The sequence below is a fragment of the Pristiophorus japonicus genome, chromosome 21, assembly GCF_044704955.1.
Source record: "Pristiophorus japonicus isolate sPriJap1 chromosome 21, sPriJap1.hap1, whole genome shotgun sequence".
NCBI lineage: Eukaryota > Metazoa > Chordata > Chondrichthyes > Pristiophoridae > Pristiophorus > Pristiophorus japonicus.
The window spans coordinates 83,377,608-83,397,099 of record NC_091997.1 but is presented as its reverse complement, the minus strand read 5'-3'; the positions used below and the strand labels follow the sequence as shown (position 1 = coordinate 83,397,099).

Sequence of the window (19,492 nt, the reverse complement as noted above, 5' to 3'; positions counted from 1 at the left end):
GCTGCGTCATTTACATTGTTCAAAATGAAAAAGCGGATTGATTTATTTCTGATTTGTTCCAGGGATGTAGACAGTCGTGGCAAAGCTGCATTTAATTGACGACCCCTAGTTGCCTTGAGAACGTGGGCGTGGTTGGGTAGAAAGTTTCTGCCAATGGTTGGTTAGGGATTTGAGGTGGAGAATCGCTACCAAGGGTTCGGTTTGGGGGGTTAAAGGTGAGAGTCTAGTCTTGGGGTCAGGTTTGAGGAATGGAGAGTTTCTGCCCAGGGTAAAGCTTTGGATTAGAGGTGCAGCATTAAGTTAAAAGCTGACCTTTGGGTTGTAGATCATTAGCGAAGGTCCTGCATTGTGTTGGGCTCTGAAGGCCACTTATTTGAGGGAAGGTGGTTTAGTGTGTCCAGATGAAAATTATTGCTCAAATAACTTATGTTTGGGAAATTTATTTATAGCCTATTTATGCAAATGAGATTAATAGACTGTGTGGGAGGATGCTAATTTGCATTTAGAGTTACTCAGTGTCAGGCTTGTCTGAGTGGTATCGCTGACGCTTCTTGAGTCAGCAGGTTATGTGTTCAAGCCCCACTGCAGAGATTCGAAAATATAGGACCAAAAATTGCGGTCGGAGGCTTCCCGCGGGTGGACGCCTCCGACCGAAATATTTTTTCCGAAAGTACCTGGTGGTCCCGGAGGAATGAACTCTTCTGGTCCGAGGCCTGGATGTGCAGCCCAGCGCAGAGGTCCACACATCCCAGGAGTATAAGTGCATCCTGGGATCACGCGGCCCTGGGCCACCAATCACAATGTAGTATTCTCATTCATAGTAATGGGAGTTCCGAGCTCCCATTACTATCAGAGAATACCCCAAAAATAAAATAAACCTCAAACATAACTAAAAAACACGTAACTTTTTAAAAAGTAATAGGAATTAAATTCAATGTTTTGTTTAAAAAATATATTTTTTCAAAATTTTTTACAATGTTTTAATAGTATTAAACATAAACTTGCCTTGATGGGCAGGGTTTTTAAATATAAAAATAAGTAATAACATTTACTTTTTCTAACTTTTAAAACTTTTATGCTAGTAAAAGCAGGCCTGACGCCCAATATATAGCCCAAATCTCCGCCCTCGAAGACCCTTCTCCTGGGGATGCGCACGATTTGACATCGCAAATGCCGGGTTTAGGTGCATGCGCTTCGGTGCCTAAACTTGTAATTTGCGGGGCCTTTTCGGGCGTGTACGCACATCATACGCACCTGGCGAGGCCCCAATTTATGGGCTAATATCTAGGGAATGCTGCACTTATGGAGTTGTTGCCTTTCCATTGAGATGTAAAGCTGAGGCGCGCTGTCTGTTCTCGATGGTGTGTGTATCCATACATACACCATCGAGAATGTCTTAAAAGAAGAGTAGGAGAGTTTGCCTGAGGTCCTGGCCAACATTAATCCCTCAACCAAATCCGATTATCTGATCATTGCTGTGTGTGGTACCTTGCTGTATGTAAACAAGATGGATGTACAGTCTCTGCGGAGTCTGCAGTCCACACATCTTTCTGAAACATTATGCTTCATGTACAATGAATTACTTTGAACTGAAATGGTTTGTTATGTGAGGAAACATGGCAACCTATTTGCCAACAGCAAGATCCCATAATTGATCCACTTCATCTGTTTTGGTAATGATGTTTGAGGGAAGGATGTTAGCCATAAATCTGGGAGAACTCCCTGTTCCTCTTCGAGTGCTGCCTGATTGAATCCTTAATGCCCAGCTGAATCACAGGAGCAGGAATGGGGCCTCGGATTAACATCTGAACTAATCACTTCCAGCCTTGCAGTACTGAGTGCGCGTTACACTGAAGGGTCGGCCTGGAGTGGGGCTTGAACCTACAACCTTCTGAATCGGAGGTCAGAGTGCTACCAAGCTGAAGTAACAGTTATAAACTGCCTCTGGGTTGTGGGCTAGCATGCCACCACTGTTTCAGAAGTAAGAGGTAGGCATACATGGAAATTAACAGCAGCTATATTGGCAATTTTTTACTGTCCTGTCTCCATATTTGTTATGTAAGGGAGCAAGTTGTCTGCTTTTTAAACTTCCTGTTGTAAGACTGTTCTCGTGTTCCGCTGGCCGCTTCCCCATCCTCCATCCTCCCCAAATTTCCGCTCATCCGAAACCCTATCCTATCTCGCAGCAAGTCCTGCTCACCCATCATCCGTGTCCTGGGTGACCTTTTAAAATTCTCATCCTCTGTTTAAATCCCTCCATGGCTTCGCTCCTCCTGGTTTCTGTAACCTCCTCCAGTCCTACAAGTTTCTCAATTTGCCATTCCTCTGACTCCAGCAGCACATCTTCCTCCCCTCACCCCACCATTCGCCCCACACTCTAATTCGCTTCCTAAACTCGACCTACCTTTCCTCCTTTCTTAGACCTTCCTTAATTCCCACTTCTTTGACCTTCCTTAATTCCCACTTCTTTGACCAAGCTTTTTGGTCCCCCGTCCTAATATCTCCTCCTTTGACTTGGTCGAGTTTTTCTTTTCCCCCTATTGCCATCTGCGAAGAGTTTTGGGAAGTTTTTCTAAGTTACAGGCAAATTGTTGTACAGAAACGTACCCTCAATCGCAATTCACAGCTGGGTTGTCGTCTTCTCAAGTCTTGCTGAATGCCGAAACCTCAGATTACTGGAAAACATATTTACTGTAAATCCTCGGTAAGAGTACATATTTTGGCCCAGATCGCATGTTTGGCAACGTGTGTTTGATGCATGTTCCATTTAACAGCTGCTATACATTACAAAACACATTACAGGATTCAGACACAATTCCCCACGAGGATTGTTTCAAAAGCACAAACACTTAATTATAAGATGGATTGAGAAATCTTGCAACATAATTATTGTCCATTAAAAATTGGGGTGATGTGCCATCACGAACAGCAGTCACCAGTGAGTTGTGATTAGTGGCAAGAATGGAATATTGGTTATAGCCCACAGGTTTCAAGAATGTATTGTGTGTAAAAAAAAAAATAATAATTTGGGGGTATATGAAGAATTTTGTAATTATTCAGTGGTGGGTTTAGCGATGGTGCAACATTTTATTGTGCATTAGTTCCAATGATTTCACTGCTATCCTCCCGAGTTGATGATTAAAAACCATTTGACGTATTTTCATTCTTGGGTTTGGTTTTGAATTTTTAAGACACAATTTTCAGTGAAATTAATTATCAAAAGATGTAACAAATCCACCAACAGCTTGGAGTGATCCGATAGGTGTGAATTTGAAAGAATGAGGGTGAAAGCAAAAGAGGAAAGCTAGCAATCGACAAATAAGAGCAGAAATGTAATACTTTGACCAGGATCTCCAAATTCAGAGCAAATAATGACCAACAACGCAACCAAATTCAGAAGGATTTGGATCCTTTGGGAAACTGGGCCAGCATGTGGCAAATACAAGTTCAGTGTAGATAAACTTATTAGTAAAGGACCAAGCAACTAAAGCAGGGAATTCGTTGAATTGGACAGATCTAGTGTACACTGAATTGGAAAGGAGATTTGTGATTTTTCTAAATTAACTTGCTCCAGGCAAATACTTCACACAAAAGGTTGAAGAACTAGAAAATATAATTTAATTATTAGGAGTAAGTAGGAAATGCAGATTATAAATAATATGGCATAAAGAGTAATGAACACATTGAACATGTTACCAGCAAAAGCCGTGGTACCAAACTGTAGAAATGCATTTGAGATTGGGTTAATTTGAGGGAATGGTTTGAATCCAGTATCACTGTGCATGGTATTTGTGCGGTGATTGAGAGGGAGTTTTACCCCCAGTATTTCTGTGATCAGTATTGTGGAAATGATAATACAACCTATAACCTGAGAACTCTGCGTTCCTCCAGCTATAGCCCCGTGTGCATCCCCCACTACCTTTGCCCCACCAATGGCAGCCGTGCCTTCATCCATCCAGGCCCTCTCTGAAATTGCCTCCCTAATCCAATCTGCCTCTTCCTTTTCTTTCAAAACGCTCCTTAAAACCTGCCTCCTTTGGCCAAGCTTTTAGCCACTCCCCCCCCCCCCCCCCCCAAATATCTCCTCGGCTTGGGTCTATTTATGTCCGACAATGCTCCCACAAAGCGCCTTTGGGCGTTTTACTACGTTAAAGGTGCCATATAAATGGAAGTTGTTAATTTTTGGGGGAGTTTTAGCCCTAGTATCTTTGTGCTCAAATATAATCTTCCAGTTCTTTGACAGTGAATGTTGACCGGTTACTTGACAGTAGGGGGCTATATAGAAAGAAAGACTTGCATTTATATTGCGCCTTTAACGGCCACCAGATGTCTCGAAGCACTTTACAGCCAACTTGTAATCACAGTGCAGTCACTGTTGTAATGTGGGAATTTGCGCACAGCAAGCTCCCACAAACAGCAATGCGATAATGACCAGATAATCTGTTTTTGTTATGTTGATTGAGGGATAAATATTGGCCAGGACACCGGGGATAACTCCTCTGCTCTTCTTCAAAATAGTGCTACGGTATCTTTTACATCCACCTGAGAGAGCAGACGGGGCCTCGGTTTAATGTCTGATTCGAAAGATGGTACCTCCGACTGTGCAGCACTCCCTCAACACTGTACTGAGAGTGTCAGCATAGATTTTTTTGTGCTCAAGTCCCTGGAGTGGAGTTTGGATATAGCCAAACATGACTCTGTCCTTACTTCGTCTGATTTCTTCCAGGGTTTCCTGGACAGAGCGGCAAATCCGGCTGACTTTTTTTTTTCCCCCTAGGGGCTCTGAAATCGGTTGTCGGATCTCTAATGCCAACCTCTCTGGATAAACTACTCACTGAGCCATCGCTGGTGGTCCAAATTTATTTCTAAATTGAATGTTCTGAAATTTGTTTTCATTATTATTGAAGCAAAATGGATGCAAGAGACACACTCCATAATTCCACCCAGGAGAAAGGTGAGGGTGGCCACTGAGATGAATTGAAGAATATTCCTGACATGTTAAAAGGGATGGTCAGGGATTCGAGAGGAGCCTGGAAAAAAACACAACTGCATACAGTCAGAAATTCTTTGGAGGCTCAAACTGTCAGAGAAGATGTGAGAACCCGAAAGGATGTTGCGGGGTTGAGCTGAATCGAGAATAAACATGAATACTTAATTGTACTACTTCCTCCAAGTAATCATTGGGGAACAAATGAGCACCGAGCACTCCACAATTGGTGATCATCAGATTAACATAAATGAGATGGAAGACCAAGACCGACTAAAAGGAGCAGCAAACAACTAAATCTCCCGGGATGGATGGTGGTTATCCTTGGGGAGTAAGTGAGACCAAGTGAGATTTGTGATGTGCTGTTTTGTCAGGGAGATGACTGGGCAAGTCCGGCTAGATTAGAAATAGGCTACCATGTTGGCCATTATCAAAGAGTGACAAAACAGACCCAGGAGACTAAAGCCATCAGTTTAATGTCATACCAGACAAAACATGGAACCAATTATCAGGATTGAAGATCAGAGGTACTTGTATGTAATTAACCTTCATATTGGCAGCCAACACAGAATTAGAAGGCAAAGTCCTGACTGCCTTGATAGTTTTTTGAGGAAGAAACATTGTGAATAGCCTTTGACATGATGTATCTAGACTTCCAAAAAGCATTTGTTAAAGTTTTGCATGCTTTTTAAGCATAAAGTAGTGGGGATTCAGAGTGAAACCCGGGAATGGATAAGACACTTGATGAAAGGGAAGGTTGGGTGGATATTTATCAGGGGAGTAATGTTGGAGTTAGGAGGGGGAGTGGAGTGGAGGTGCTGGGTGGAATCCTCCAGAGTTGGTGCTGGAATCTCTGTTGTTTCACTATTTCACCAGTTCACTGGATTCAGAAGCCGAATGCAAAAATTCGTAGGCGATACCAAGCTCGGTGGTAATTGAATCTGAGGCAGCAAGGGACCTTTGAAATGAGAAAAACTAAATGTATAAGTTGGTAGAGCAGTACCAAGTCAACTTTAATACAGGTGCATGTGAAGTAGTGCACATCGGAAGAAAACACAGGCAGCATTAGTACTTCACAAATGGTGTTAAAATAGCTACGGGCAAAGTAGCAAGGGATCCAGGGATATCTGTAGACTCGGTGGTTGACAACCTCTCACTGCAGAACAGCAATCAGCGGAGCAAATAGAAAGTAGTTATCCTGCCAAAACAGAGTACAGGTCGGAAGGAGTCATGGTTAAACTGTACAGTGTCCGATCAGACCATTATTGTGCAGAGGTGAGCATGAGACTAATCTCTGATTTCAGTCCACTACCAAGGCAGAAATGTCCAGGTTTGTCCAGTCCTTCCTCATTATCTCACCTCTCTGATCCCCCTGTTTCCCCCCTCCGCTTTCTCAGCACCATTCCTGGAGTACTTAAAAGACTTGCTTTTATATAGCACCTCTCTCAACCTTAGGACATCCCAAAAGATGAGTAACTGAAGCGTAATGGGAGACATCAACATTGCAATTAAAAAATTAGCTCGCTAATGGCACATTGTTTCATTGCAAGCTGACCAAACTTGGCTCAAATATCCTGGGTTTTATAATAAAGGTTGTAATGTAGGAAATGCGGCAGCCAATGTGCACACCCACAAACAGCAACGTGATAATGACCAGATGATCTGTTTTAGCTCTTGGTTGAGTGATAAATATTGGCCAGGTCACCTTGGGAGAACTTCCCTGCTCTTCTTCGAATAGTGCCATGGGATCTTTTACCTGAGAGAGCAGATCGGTTTAACGTTTCACCTGAAAGGCAGCACCTCTGACAGTGCTGCGCTCCCTCAGTGCTGCACTAGAGTGTCAGCCTAAAGTATGCGCTCAGGTTTCTGCAGTGGGAATTGAACCCACAACCTTCTGACTCAGAGGTAAGAGTATTATCCACTGAGCCACGGCTGCTATCTTTCATGCCTATCCTTGCACTTTTCCATTTTAAATTCCATCTAATACTGTATCTCCCGTTTCATTGCTCATGGTTGGTCTACAGTCTAGAGAACGATTGTGATTATCTAGAACTGCTTCTTTAGGACCATTGCTCAAATCCTCGCCACTGGGAATTGGTCAAAATAGGCTCCTCTGGGTCATTATAGCTCCTTATAAAATTCTGTGGTCTGTCAGAGGACAAATCTTCTGGCTCCAGATCAGAAGAACTCATTGTTACAGTTCAGGTCCTGATACTTTTTCTCATGCCAAGGGCAAAAAGTCAGCTCCAATATTGCAAACCCGCATTATGAACTGAAGTGTGAGTGTATGCCAACAAAGTCTGATAACGTAGTGCGCTGGGATGAGCAACGGGGTTCAGTGCTGTTACCAAGTGCACTGGGTGTAGTACAAGACGCCTCGAACTCTCCTGAGCGCGCGCGCATGTTCTCTCACTGATGGAGAAATAATACTTTGACGGACTCTGTAACTCAGGCTATAAATTACGAATTGGGGTTATTAAGAAATGAGGTTAGCCGAAACAAGAGCCAACACAGCAGATCTCACTAGTTGCTAAATCTGAGAGTCCTAGTTGCAAAACAGCAAAACTATATTGAAATTTTGCTCACTCTCTTATAATGTTATATTTGTACTTTGGTCTGTGATACGATGTTTATTCAAGAGTTTTTCACAATACTGCAGTTTGACCAGAATTAGTACTAGTATTAGGCAGTCCCTCGGATGACCCGCTTCCACACCAAAAAAAGATGAGTTCACATGAAGGACCTGACATTCTAGGTCCCGAACTATATCCAGAAGGGTGGAAGATGCCTGTGCGTGGATTTTTTAACGTGTGGTGGCCGTTGCACACCAGCCACCACACAGGCTTGACAGAGCAAGATCTTGGTCCAGTGGCAAGGATTAATAACCAAGACGACTGGAGACCAAGCTCCGCTGCACGGGCCTAGTATGCACTATTCTCCTACTGTCCTTGGAATTAACTAACTAAAAGTAGGCAGTTTGGGAACGCACATGTCAAAATCCTTCTTCGATGTTAAAAGTTGTTTCCTTTTAGTAATTCCCAGTGGATAGTCTCTGATTGGGTTTATTGCAAACTAGGTGCCAGATTCAAAAGATGAGTAACTGAAGTGTGCTGGGAGACATCAACATGGCAATTAAAAAAATTAGCTCTCTATTGGCACAGTGTTTCATGCAAAAGTCTGTAGCTGACCAGACTTGACTCAAATATGCTGCGTTTTATAATAAAGGTACAGCGTCCATTTTGAGTGCGATATTTTTAAACCGAACCTAAGAACCATAGTGCAAGGGAAGAAAATAAACCGTGAGCAAAATATTCCCTTTTGGTTAAACTCATCATGAAATGACTCACTTTCCTTTTTCAGAATGTTTTGCATCTGCATCGGTGTAAAATCTGGAATGTATTGAGCACACAGTTGGTGTAAGACCATTTATATATTATAATCGCGGATCTGTGCCTCAGTGAGTCAGAGATTTACGTGTTGGAGCAGAGGAGGGTAATGGGATGTGCAAGTGCAGAGGGCTGCACATTTCCAGTGAGAGGATTTGCAAAGCGGTTAGTAAAAGCTCTCCCTATAGACCGTGAAGTAAGTGTTAATTTGATTGTTGTTTATTTATCTAGCTGCAGAACACCACCATTTTTCAGGAACCAAAGTTACTTATTGCATGATAAAGCAGTATCCATCGAGGTGTCCACCTAGTTCAGGTTCCCCTCTATTCAGGCCAAGGAATATGTAAAACTTCAATTTAATCTCCTCTTAGAATCTTCCCTTTACAAACTCTTTCTGTAAAAGCAGTGTGCTTAAGCAGTATCTTTTGATAAAACATTATAAATTTAGGGCAAATAAAAAGAAAGGCAAATATAAGGATGCAACTTTGAAGTTTGGTATTGTTTAAAGATTCATTGTAATATATGCAACATGCTTGAGTATGCTAAGCTAAATTGCACATTTTTATAGAAAAATTACCTTGTGCTTGATGTTTAATAACAAAAATAACGTTCTGGTGACTTTTGCTGTCCTAAAAATGATTTTGTTGGGGTTTTCCTTTTCAGTGGTTTTCCATTCGAGGGCTGGAATTTTCAAACAACAAGTCCTGGCGTGCCTTTGTGAATGGCCAGTCTTTGTCATAAAAATGTTTCTAGACATTAGCTGGTAGTTGTCGTAAACGATCTTGACTCAGTCTAACTAGCAATAATCAGGGGCATCCTATTGCAAAATAGTGTTCCCCTCCCCCCCCGAATTTAGACACAAAAATGGAAAATTGCAGCTTTTTAATAATGTAACTGTTTGGCATTTTGAAATGCATGCGGACTGGAAGTCTTGAGCAGCAGTGTAACACAATCACAGCACCGTATCGCGTGAAGGTGGTGGGGGGAGGGGTGGAACCATGAATCAAGGCAAAGGATTCTCAAATGGACACAAGCCTCCAATAGTATTCTTTCTTACTGGCACTTCTACTGCAGGAAATGATATAATGTAATCAAGTTTCAATATTGTCTTGCAAATGTAATTTTTTTAATGTCATTCTTGTGTTTCAGTACAAACTTTATTACAAATTTTCCGCACAGTGGAAAAAATAAGATGAAGTGAAGACTTGCATTTATATAGCGCCTTTCATGGCCACCGGACGTCCCAAAGCACTTTACAGCCAATGAAGTACTTTTTGATGTGTAGTCACTGTTGTAATGCCACTGTTGTAAAATAAGATGGCACTTAAAAGGATTTTCAAGTACTGTTTGGAGTGATTTCATTGGTTCCCTTTTCTTGTATTAGATTTTGCTGAGCTCTCCTGCCTGATTCATTGTTTTCATATCTCCGTCGTAATTCCTTATTCGAGATTTGTCCAGTTACTTTCTTCGTATTTGATTTGTACGTTTTCTATTTGTTTTGACTTGTTACTGTTTATGAATACAAAGGTTGAGCCAGATAGGTGCACGTGATTTAAAAAGGTGTGATCCGACAGTGTGACACCACCTGTGTGACAGGCAAGACTTGCTTCTGTCCATAAAATAATCTGACTGTAGATATGGATTGTTCTGCCCATTTGCCTATTTGCTCTCGAATATTTTTAGTTTCTGAGCTGCCACCTCATTCAGCTGTCTCTCCTGGCCGTGTTTCGTCCGAAGCGGATCAGTTTGAAATATTATTTTGTTTGGTCATGTGGTCTGTAGCTCTTTGGTTTGTGTCCTCTCAAATGTACCATCAAAATATTGTCTTGACATTGCAAAGTAATTACAGCAGAGAAACAGGACAGTCGGCCCAACGTCCGTGCCGGGGTTTATGCTCCACACGAGCCTCCTCCCACCTCTCTTCATCTCACCCCATCAGCATTATCCTTCTCTTCCTTTCTCCCTCCTGTGCTTCTCTAGCTTTCCCTTAAATGCAATGTAAATAAAGTAACTTAAAAGCAAACGAGTAACTCTTAATTCAGAGTTGTGGTCGTGCTTTCTGCCACTTCTGGGAAAGAATGGCCATTGAGGCCAGGGGTAGTGCTGGAGAGCAGCCTCTGCTGTGACTGGCTACAGACGTGGACTGATGGAAGGAGTCATCAGAGTCAACTTTGTTCCCACCCCCCTAGCTCAGACACTGCGGCCCATGTCGCTCGCCCAGCTGAGATTAGCACAGACTGGTGTTTGAATCCACGTGATCCGACCCACAACTGAATAGCACGCCGACACTGACACAAGACACAAGTTTCCCCGTGACTGTAGGGACACTTTGACCTGGGGCAGCACGGACCAGCCCACACTGCAATATGTGCGCACACTAGTTCGTGCAGCAGAGCTGGTCTCCAGTCGTTCTGGTTAACCCTTGCCACTGGACCAAGACCTCGCTCTGTCAAGCCCGTGTGGTGGCTGGTGTGCAACGGTCACCACATGTTAAAAAAAATCCCGCACGTGCATCTTCCACCCTCCAAGATGTAGTTTGGGATCTGGAATATTGGGTCCTTCATTGTAACACCTATGAACTCATCCCTTTTTGGCGTGAAAGCAAGTCATCCTCGCTTTAAGGGGCTGTCTATGATGATGAGTGCTCGAGGGTTCGCAAGGTGCAAAAATTGTGCCTGTGACGATTCTGCCTCCCTCAGTTTCTGACCTGACCATACTCCGAATGAGTCCGACTCTAAAGGGAATGTCAAACTTTTTAGACACCATTTAATTTCTTTATAAAGTGTCAAATGTGATCACAGAAGGAGGCCACAGCAGTGTGTGGATGGCCTGGTCATTCCTTGCTGTAGTGGGCCCTCGGTGTTAGTGAGTGCTAGTTTCAGGAACCAGGGTTTGCTGAGGAGCAGGTAGGGCCCATTGCAAGGATACTGCAAGGCATGTACTGAGAGCAAAAGTATCTGAATGAGAAGTTGCGACAACAAACTGGGTAAACAGGAAAGAAGATCTTCAGCCAACGGAGGTTTTTTGGAGGAGGAGCCTCTGAGACCGGGGCGGGTGTGGTTAAGTGTTCAAACCACAGTTAGCTCATGTTAGATTTTAGGTTGAGGCTGGGTTTGTGGTTTCAGTTAGTATAAGTGCTGAAATGACAAAAGTTGTCCAAAACCTCTCTAAACCTACAATCGTTATTCAGCAGCCCAGCAGACCAATTGACTAATAGATTGGGATTACCAATCATGGGATCTTGCAGCAATAACCTGTGCAGATTGTCACTTGGAGACAGACAGCCATCCCCCACCTCCTCCATCCTTTTGACAACATTGTGGTCGCACCGCAAGACACGGATTCTTGTGGTATATTTACGATAAAGAATGGCTGTCGTCTCCGAATGTGGCTAAAACACTTCTTGTGCACTTCATTTAAAATCCGCTCCAACAACAGAACAGAAACAGCCGACGTGGCTTCGAATCTATTTGAGAAAAGCTGATATGCTGGTGTTGTTTGTGGGCAATGATAGTCTCGCTGGGGGGATGGGGATGTGGAAACCAGCACTTCATGCCTGTGGTGCTGCGCAGCCTCAATATAACCTGCACGCTGTGTCAACTGTGGCCGAGACTGTGTACTGGGCCTCTCTAACAGGTCTTATCTGTAAGCTGCTGGCTTCATCCCATTGTGTTGCAGCTTCACTGCAGGGTTCCCTGTTCTCTGACCGAAAGCATTTTTAATGTGGAGTTTAAAGAATAATTTGACAGGTGGCCACCATTTTGCAAACTGTCGTTGACTGCGCAATACATAGGATCTCACACAATATAAAGCTGTGGTGCAGGCCCTATTTTTGGAAGGTGAGATACCCTGTAGTAGGTTGCAGATTTCCGACTTTTTTGTCCTTATTTCATGCTGTTCTGCATTATAAGCAGGAAGGTGAACAGTTATGTATTGCACCTTCTCAGATAACTTAATGTCCTGTGAGAGCCAACTCCAGAACCTCATAAAAACATAAGAACATAAGAAATAGGAGCAGGAGGAGGCCATACGGCCCCTCAAGCCTGCTCTGTCATTTAATACAATCATGGCTGATCCGATCATGGACACTCAGGTCCACTTCCCCGCCCGCTTCCCGTAACCCCTTATTCCCTTATCGGTTAAGAAACTTATCTATCTCTGTCTTAAATTTATTCAATGACCCAGCTTCCACAGCTCTCTGAGGCAGTGAATTCCACAGATTTATAATCCTCAGAGAAGAAATTCCTCCTCATCTCAGTTTTAAATGGGCGGCCCCTTATTCTAAGATTATGCCCCCTAGTTCTAGTCTCCCCTATCTGCGGAAACATCCTCTTTGCATCCACCCTGTCGAGCCCCCTCATAATCTTACACGTTTCGATAAGATCACCTCATTCTTCTGACTTCCAATGAATAGAGGTCCGACCTACTCAACCTTTCCTCATAAGTCGTCAACCTCATCTCTGGAATCAACCTAGTGAACCTTCTCTGAACTGGATAGTGTGCGAGAACCTATGCCGTTCTGCACTAACCCATGATGTACGCAATGGTGGCCCAGCCAGCTTGCTTGCTGAAGAAATTACCGTCCGAGGGTCACGGGCTAGGGATTCCATTTCAGGGTTTAGCTGACCAACGCACTGCTCTCACTTCGCTGTTTCATTTATGACATTATCTGTTCTGGGTTTGATAACTGCCCTGTAATTGGTGCCAGTGACCGAGCATTCCCAGCTGCGTACAGTGGCATCACTAAAATCCCGGGCATAATTGAGATGATTGTGTAATTCCCCTGTCAATCCCACCTGGAGACTGCAGTGCTGGAAGTGACTGAGATTGATTTTGCGTACATCTGTCTGTTAACTATCCTCCACACTGCATTTTTGCTGGCGAAATCACACTGTTTTTATCGGGAGAAGTTGTTGCTGTTTCAGTCATGAGTTTGTGTAGAGACCCTCTTCAAGTAGACTCTGTTGTTGTTTGCTGAGTAAATAGACTGTTTGCTGCAAGCTCTACGCTGCCTCCAACTCATTGGCTGACACAGTGCTGTCAATGGACACGGAGCTCAGTATACATAGCACCCCGACAGTCTGAACACAGTCTGTGGATCTCATGTCGGTTCTACCTGATGTATCCCGCCCATATGCTCAGCGTATCTTTCCATTACTGTATGGGCATGCTTACAATCTACTCCTGTTCAATAGAAGTTGCTCTAAAAAAATGAATTTGAGTTATCAAAAGTAGACTATACTCCAATTTTTGTGTTAATACAAGGTGGCTTCCTCTTTACAGTGACCCTAAAGTTTCAGTATAATTCTGTAGTTAGTATCCTAACTCGCACTAAGTCCTGCTCACCCATCACCCCTGTGCTCGCTGACCTACATGGGCTCCCGGTTAAGAAATGCGTCGATTTCAAAATTCTCATCCTTGTTTACCAATCCCTCCATGGGCTCGCCCTCCTGATCTCTGTAATCTCCTCCAGCCTCACAACCCCATGAGATGTCTGCGCTCCTCAAATTCTGCCCTCTTGAGCATCCCTGATTACAATTGCTCAACCATTGGTGGCCATGCCTTCAGCTGCCTGGACTCCAAGTTCTGGAACTCCCTCCCTAAGCTTCTCCACCTCTCTACCTCTCTTTCCTCCTTTAAGACATTTCTTAAAACCTCTCTTTGACCAAGCTTTTAGTCATCTGCCGTAATTTCTTTTGTGGCTCAGTGTCAAATTTATCTGTTTTGTCTTCTAACACTGCTGTAAAGTGCCTTGGGACGTTTTACTATGTTAAAGGCGCTATATAAATACAAGTTGGACCTGACCAGATGAGACACGGGGAAGAAAGTGGAAAGTACATTACTTGGCTCTGACACAACAGGGAGTGTAACTCCATTGTGGTGTCAAACTAGGTTTAAAAGGTGCTTGCAGATGACTGGCCTTCTGGACACTGGTTAACCTCCACATCCAACCCCAATTGTTTCCACAGTGAGAGCACTGCTGTCTGCGTGTGCTTCACTATCGGGCACAGTTCTGGTCTCCATGTTGCAAAAAGGATAAAGAAGCACTGGAGAAAGTGCGAGAAAAATTTACAAGGATGATACCAGCACTGAGGGATTGTAACTATCAGGAAAGATTGAACAGGCTCGGGCTGTTTTCCCTAGATGAGAGAAGACTTAATGCAGGTCTTTGAAGTTATGAAGGGGTTCATTATGGTAGAAGTATCACGTTTCCATTTGTGGGGGAGACCAAAACTAAGGGACATAAATATAAGACAGTCACTAATAAATCCAATAGGTTATTCAGAAGAAACGTCTTTACCCAGAGAGTGGTGAGAATGTGGAATAGGGAGTGGTTGAGGCGAATAGCAGAGTTGTATTTAAGGGGACGCTCTAAGTACATGAGGGAGAAAGGAATGGACGGATATATTGATGGGGTGAGATGAAGAGTTGTGGGAGGAGGCTCGTGTGGAGCATAAACACCGGCACGGCTCGTGTGGAGCATAAACACCGGCACGGATCTTTTGGGCCGAATGGCCTGTTTCTGTGCTGTAAAATTCTATGTAAACCTACGTAGCTGGTGGGAGAGAGCTCGAAGCATGTGTGTATAACTAGGCATCTGCAGAGCTGTCTACTTGGCAGCAGAATTGAATTTCCAACCATGGTATTGCCTGGCTGGAACTCATGCTGCAGCTACTGGTTTTAGACCCATACTTGCAGTTTAAAAGCAGCAGAAGCAATCAATAATTAACTGGAATAGAATGAGTTAAGACTGAGGAGGAGTGCGTTGTGGGAGCTATTTCACTGCATCAGGTGTAGCAGCTTGCATTTTGCATTCATACAGCACTTTTACTGTTGAAAATGTGCTGTGGTGTTTTCAATGTGGGGCACCTCTTTCAAATGTTACCACATCCCATGGACCACAATTTGAAAGAAATAACTTGTATTGATAAAGCATCTTTGACGACTTCAGGATACCCCAAAGCGCTATACAGCCACTGAAGTACTTGAGTGTAGTCACTATTGTATTGTAGGAAACGTGGACAATCTGTGACCCACCAGAAAATATGACGTGTCGTGTCTGCGAATATTACCACACTCCCATGGACTGCTTGCAAATATCGCTGTTCTCTTGTGGACCCCTAGCCCTGCAGTGTACAAAAGAATGACATTTTTGACCTGTGCAAATGCCTTTTAATCATCAAATTTTTATTTTTGATGTTTTATATAATTCTCAGACATAAATATCAGGTTGTAGAATCATGAAATAAAATTCATAAAATCCACACCTCCATTTTGTATTTCTATGACCTATTGTGTTTTCAGCACGATTGTGAAGATAGCTGAGTTTTGCACAGTGCCAATGATGCAGAGCATCATTTCTGTTTGCAGCTTTTACGCCTATGATAGCAAGTCTGCGACCACTTCAGCAATTGCAAAACATCGGAGTTTGCCGTCTGAAGTTCCAAGTGTTGGATGGTTTCTGATGGTGGGCATTGTAAAGGGAGGGTGCCGCTGTGCAGAAAACAGCCATGGTTCTGAGACCCCTGGGTTGTTGGACGGTGTTTGTGCATGGCGCAATGGGGTAAAGTGCCACTGCAATAGCCCAAATGCTGGCGCATAGTTTACAAGGCAGAATCCGGCTGGTACTTGTTGACCTGAACGCAAGAGACCTTGGCCTGAATGTACTGAACATGCACAGGTCACTGAGCTGGAAACCGGATGTGTTGGAGAACTAATACTGAAGGAGGTGCTCGATTTGGCTCTCTGGCAGATCACAGGGTTGGGCTTGACCTTAGTCCACTGATTTCACTTGGTCCTGAACAACAGCCCACTTGTCTGGCTTGGACGTGAGCCTAGGTCACAGGTGGTTTGGGGGTGGGAGAGGAACATAAGCCAGTGTGTAGTCTTGCTGTTCTGGAGTTTGGCATCTCGACGGCCACTTTAGCTGAAATTGATTCGCTTTGTTCGTTTCCCCAAGCTGGCAATTGACTGAGAAGGGAGCAGCGGGCTTGGTTTTTGACCCCTCGTGCTTCAGCGTATGATCAGCTAGGAGCAGTGCGATGACAAATGAGAATTTCCCAGAGTGACTTCCCTCCATTCAGTGGCACTGCTGGAGGGAATTTAGCTCGAGAATTACATGGGGAAACACTGCAAGCTTCATTTCTGCGCATTCAAACCCCGCTGCCCTAGCAGTCAGAAAATATTCGTATCGGAGTATACAGGGGTGATCCTAGCTTCAAGTGTTTTCCTGCTAAGTGCCCCATTTGTGTATGTTTCATTTATTTTAAATTTAATTTCTGTGGTGGTGACTCCTCTCCTGTCAGGGCTGCATTGCTGAGGCTCGAGCTGCTAACTTGGTGCTCTGTCCATGACCCTCTGCTCCCCGCACTCAGCTGTGCCACTCTGTCATTGTGAGCCCTGCATCGGGGGACTCCCGAGTCCAGGGCCGGTGGGATGGAATGGCACACCTCCGCCCCAGCAGCAGCGGTGAGAGTGCACGTACAGATAGCATTTGTGAACGCGAAGCTGATGTTCCTGCCCAGTCCTGTAACATTCCTCTCTTCCTAAGCCTTTATTCTTGCATATTTGGTTTAGAATTTGTTGCTTGTGTTTTTAAAAATCCTTCAGCATATCCTCGTCTGTGTGCTATTCCGGGGAGATGGTTGGAGACAGTTAGGGGAAGGGTCTAAAAGACTGTATGCAGTAAAAGCTCAAGAATAAATGATAGACAAGAAAAGGCCATTTGTCCCATGAAACTCACCCCTCCTATTCCAGCTCCTCACTCAGTCGAGCATCCAATTGCATCTCAATCTTCCTCAATGTCTTCGATTTTATTGCCTTAATACATTATTCCAAAGGTTGATAACTCTCTTAGTGAAGTTTTTTCGAAGATCGTTTTTTATTTTCTTTATGCACTCTCGCCCTCTTGGCCTGATTCACTGAAGCAATCTTGTTAGCTCGCCATATCCATGTTGTGACCTGCCCATTAATAAGAGTAAACAGAGTAACTGAAATCTAGTTTGACAGTGCTCCTGCTGCGTAGATTTGCAGTAAATTTGTACCAGCCAATAGTAGATTTAAAAAAAAACTCCTTCCAAGCAAGATTAACTCTGTGGCATCTCTTGTCGTGAAATTGTAAACTCGTTCTTTATAAAGACGTTGTATATCGCTACTCTTTTCTCTGTTAAGCACCTTGCCCTTCAGGTTTGAGTGCCGATTTTGTGATGTTGCTGCGTACTGGCTGGAGGGAGTTGGTTCTGCACAGATACTCCTGCCAGTGTTTGCAGGTGATCCAGCTTCAGGAGGAGTACGGACGTTCCGAGGCCGACCCAGCAACAACAACTTGTATTTATATAACGTCTTTAACATAGTAAAACATCTCGAGGCACCTCGCAGGAGTGTTATCAAACAAGATTTGACACTGAGCCACATAAGGAGATATTGGGACAGGTGACCAAAAGCTTGGTCAAAGAGGTAGGTTTTGAGGAATGTCTTAAAGGAGGAAAGGAGGTAGAGAGGCGAAGAGGTTTAGGGAGGAAATTCCAGAGCTTAGGACCCACTAAGCCAAAGGCACGGCCACCGATGAAACTAGAAACATAGAAAATAGGTGCAGGAGTAGGCCATTCTGCCCTTCGAGCCTGCACCACCATTCAATAAGATCTTGGCTGATCATTCACCTCAGTACCCCTTTCCTGCTTTCTCTCCATACCCCTTGATCCTTTTAGCCGTCCGAGCCGTATCTAACTCCCTCTTGAATATATCGAACGAACTGGCATCAACAACTCTGCAGCAGGGAATTCTACAGGTTAACAACTGAGTGAAGAAGTTTCTCCTCATCTTGGTCCTAAATGGCTTACCCCTTATTCTTAGACTGTGACCCCTGGTTCTGGACTTCCCCAACATCGGGAACATTCTTCCTGCATCTAACCTGTCCAGTCCCGTCAGAATTTTGTGTTTCTGTGAGATCCCCTCTCATTCTTCTAAACCCCAGTGAATACAGGCCCAGTCGATCCAGTCTCTCCTCATATGCCAGTCCAGCCATCCCGGGAATCAGTCTGGTGAACCTTCGCTGCACTCCCTCAATAGCAAGAATGTCCTTCCTCAGATTAGGAGACCAAAACTGCACACAATATTCCAGGTGAGGCCTCACCAAGGCCCTGTACAACTGCATTAAGATCTATGCTCCTATACTCAAATCCCCTAGCTATGAAGGCCAACATACCATTTGCCGCCTTCACCGCCTGCTGTACCTGCATGCCAACTTTCAATGACTGATGTACCATGACACCCAGGTCTCGTTGCACCTGCCCTTTTCCTAATCTGCCGCCATTCAGATAATATTCTGCCTTCATGTTTTTGCCACCAAAGTGGATAACTCGACCTGCGTGTTTATCTTTTGACCCCTTGTTTGCTGCCTCTCCCCACCAGCCTGACCGAGATCTGGAACTCAGTGTGCAGATGATCACGAGTTCCAAACCTGTCGTCATCATAGGCGGACCCTCGAACGAGGATGACTTTCTTCCACAAGAGTTCACAGCTGTTTCAATGAAGGACCCGATGTTCCAGTCCTGAACTCCAATTGAGGGGGTGGAAGATGCCTGTGCGTGGATTATTTTAACACGTGGTGACCATTGCACACCAGCCACCACAAGGGCATGACAGAGCTCGGCCTTTATCCAGTGGCAAGGGTTGAACCAGGACGACTGGAGACCTGCTGTGCTGCACGGACCTAGTGCGCGCACATATCGCAATGTGGGCTGGCCCGTGCTGCCCCTGGGTGCTCAGCTCTTCTGGGCCCCGTACTCTGATACAAACCTGTGTTCTACCACTACACGGTGTGCTCATACTTCCTACCACGTGACATCCCTCCTGAAGTCCAGGTTTCATTTCCAGCTCCACGCTCTCCATAAATGGATGGCTACATTCTGAAATGATCCTCTCTATCAGAGAGGTCCTTCAGAGAGAGGCCGTTTCAAGACCCTTGTTGGCAACATAGTTTCACCCCTGAATTGTTTCAGGACCATTATCCATTTTCCGAAGATTCGCCTGCTTGAAATCTGCTCTGCCAGACGTGCTGCAAAGTGATGGTACAGCCTGTCCACTTTAAGGAGGCACTGAGGCATGTTTCTCAATACAG

At 44.3% G+C, this 19,492-nt stretch overlaps 1 protein-coding gene across 2 annotated transcripts in view; it reads left to right on the top strand.

Moving 5' to 3' along the window:
* The window catches only part of LOC139234149 (zinc finger protein 609-like), a 181,049-nt gene that overhangs the window by 16,563 nt on the left and 144,994 nt on the right, over positions 1-19,492 (top strand). The window lies entirely within an intron of this gene.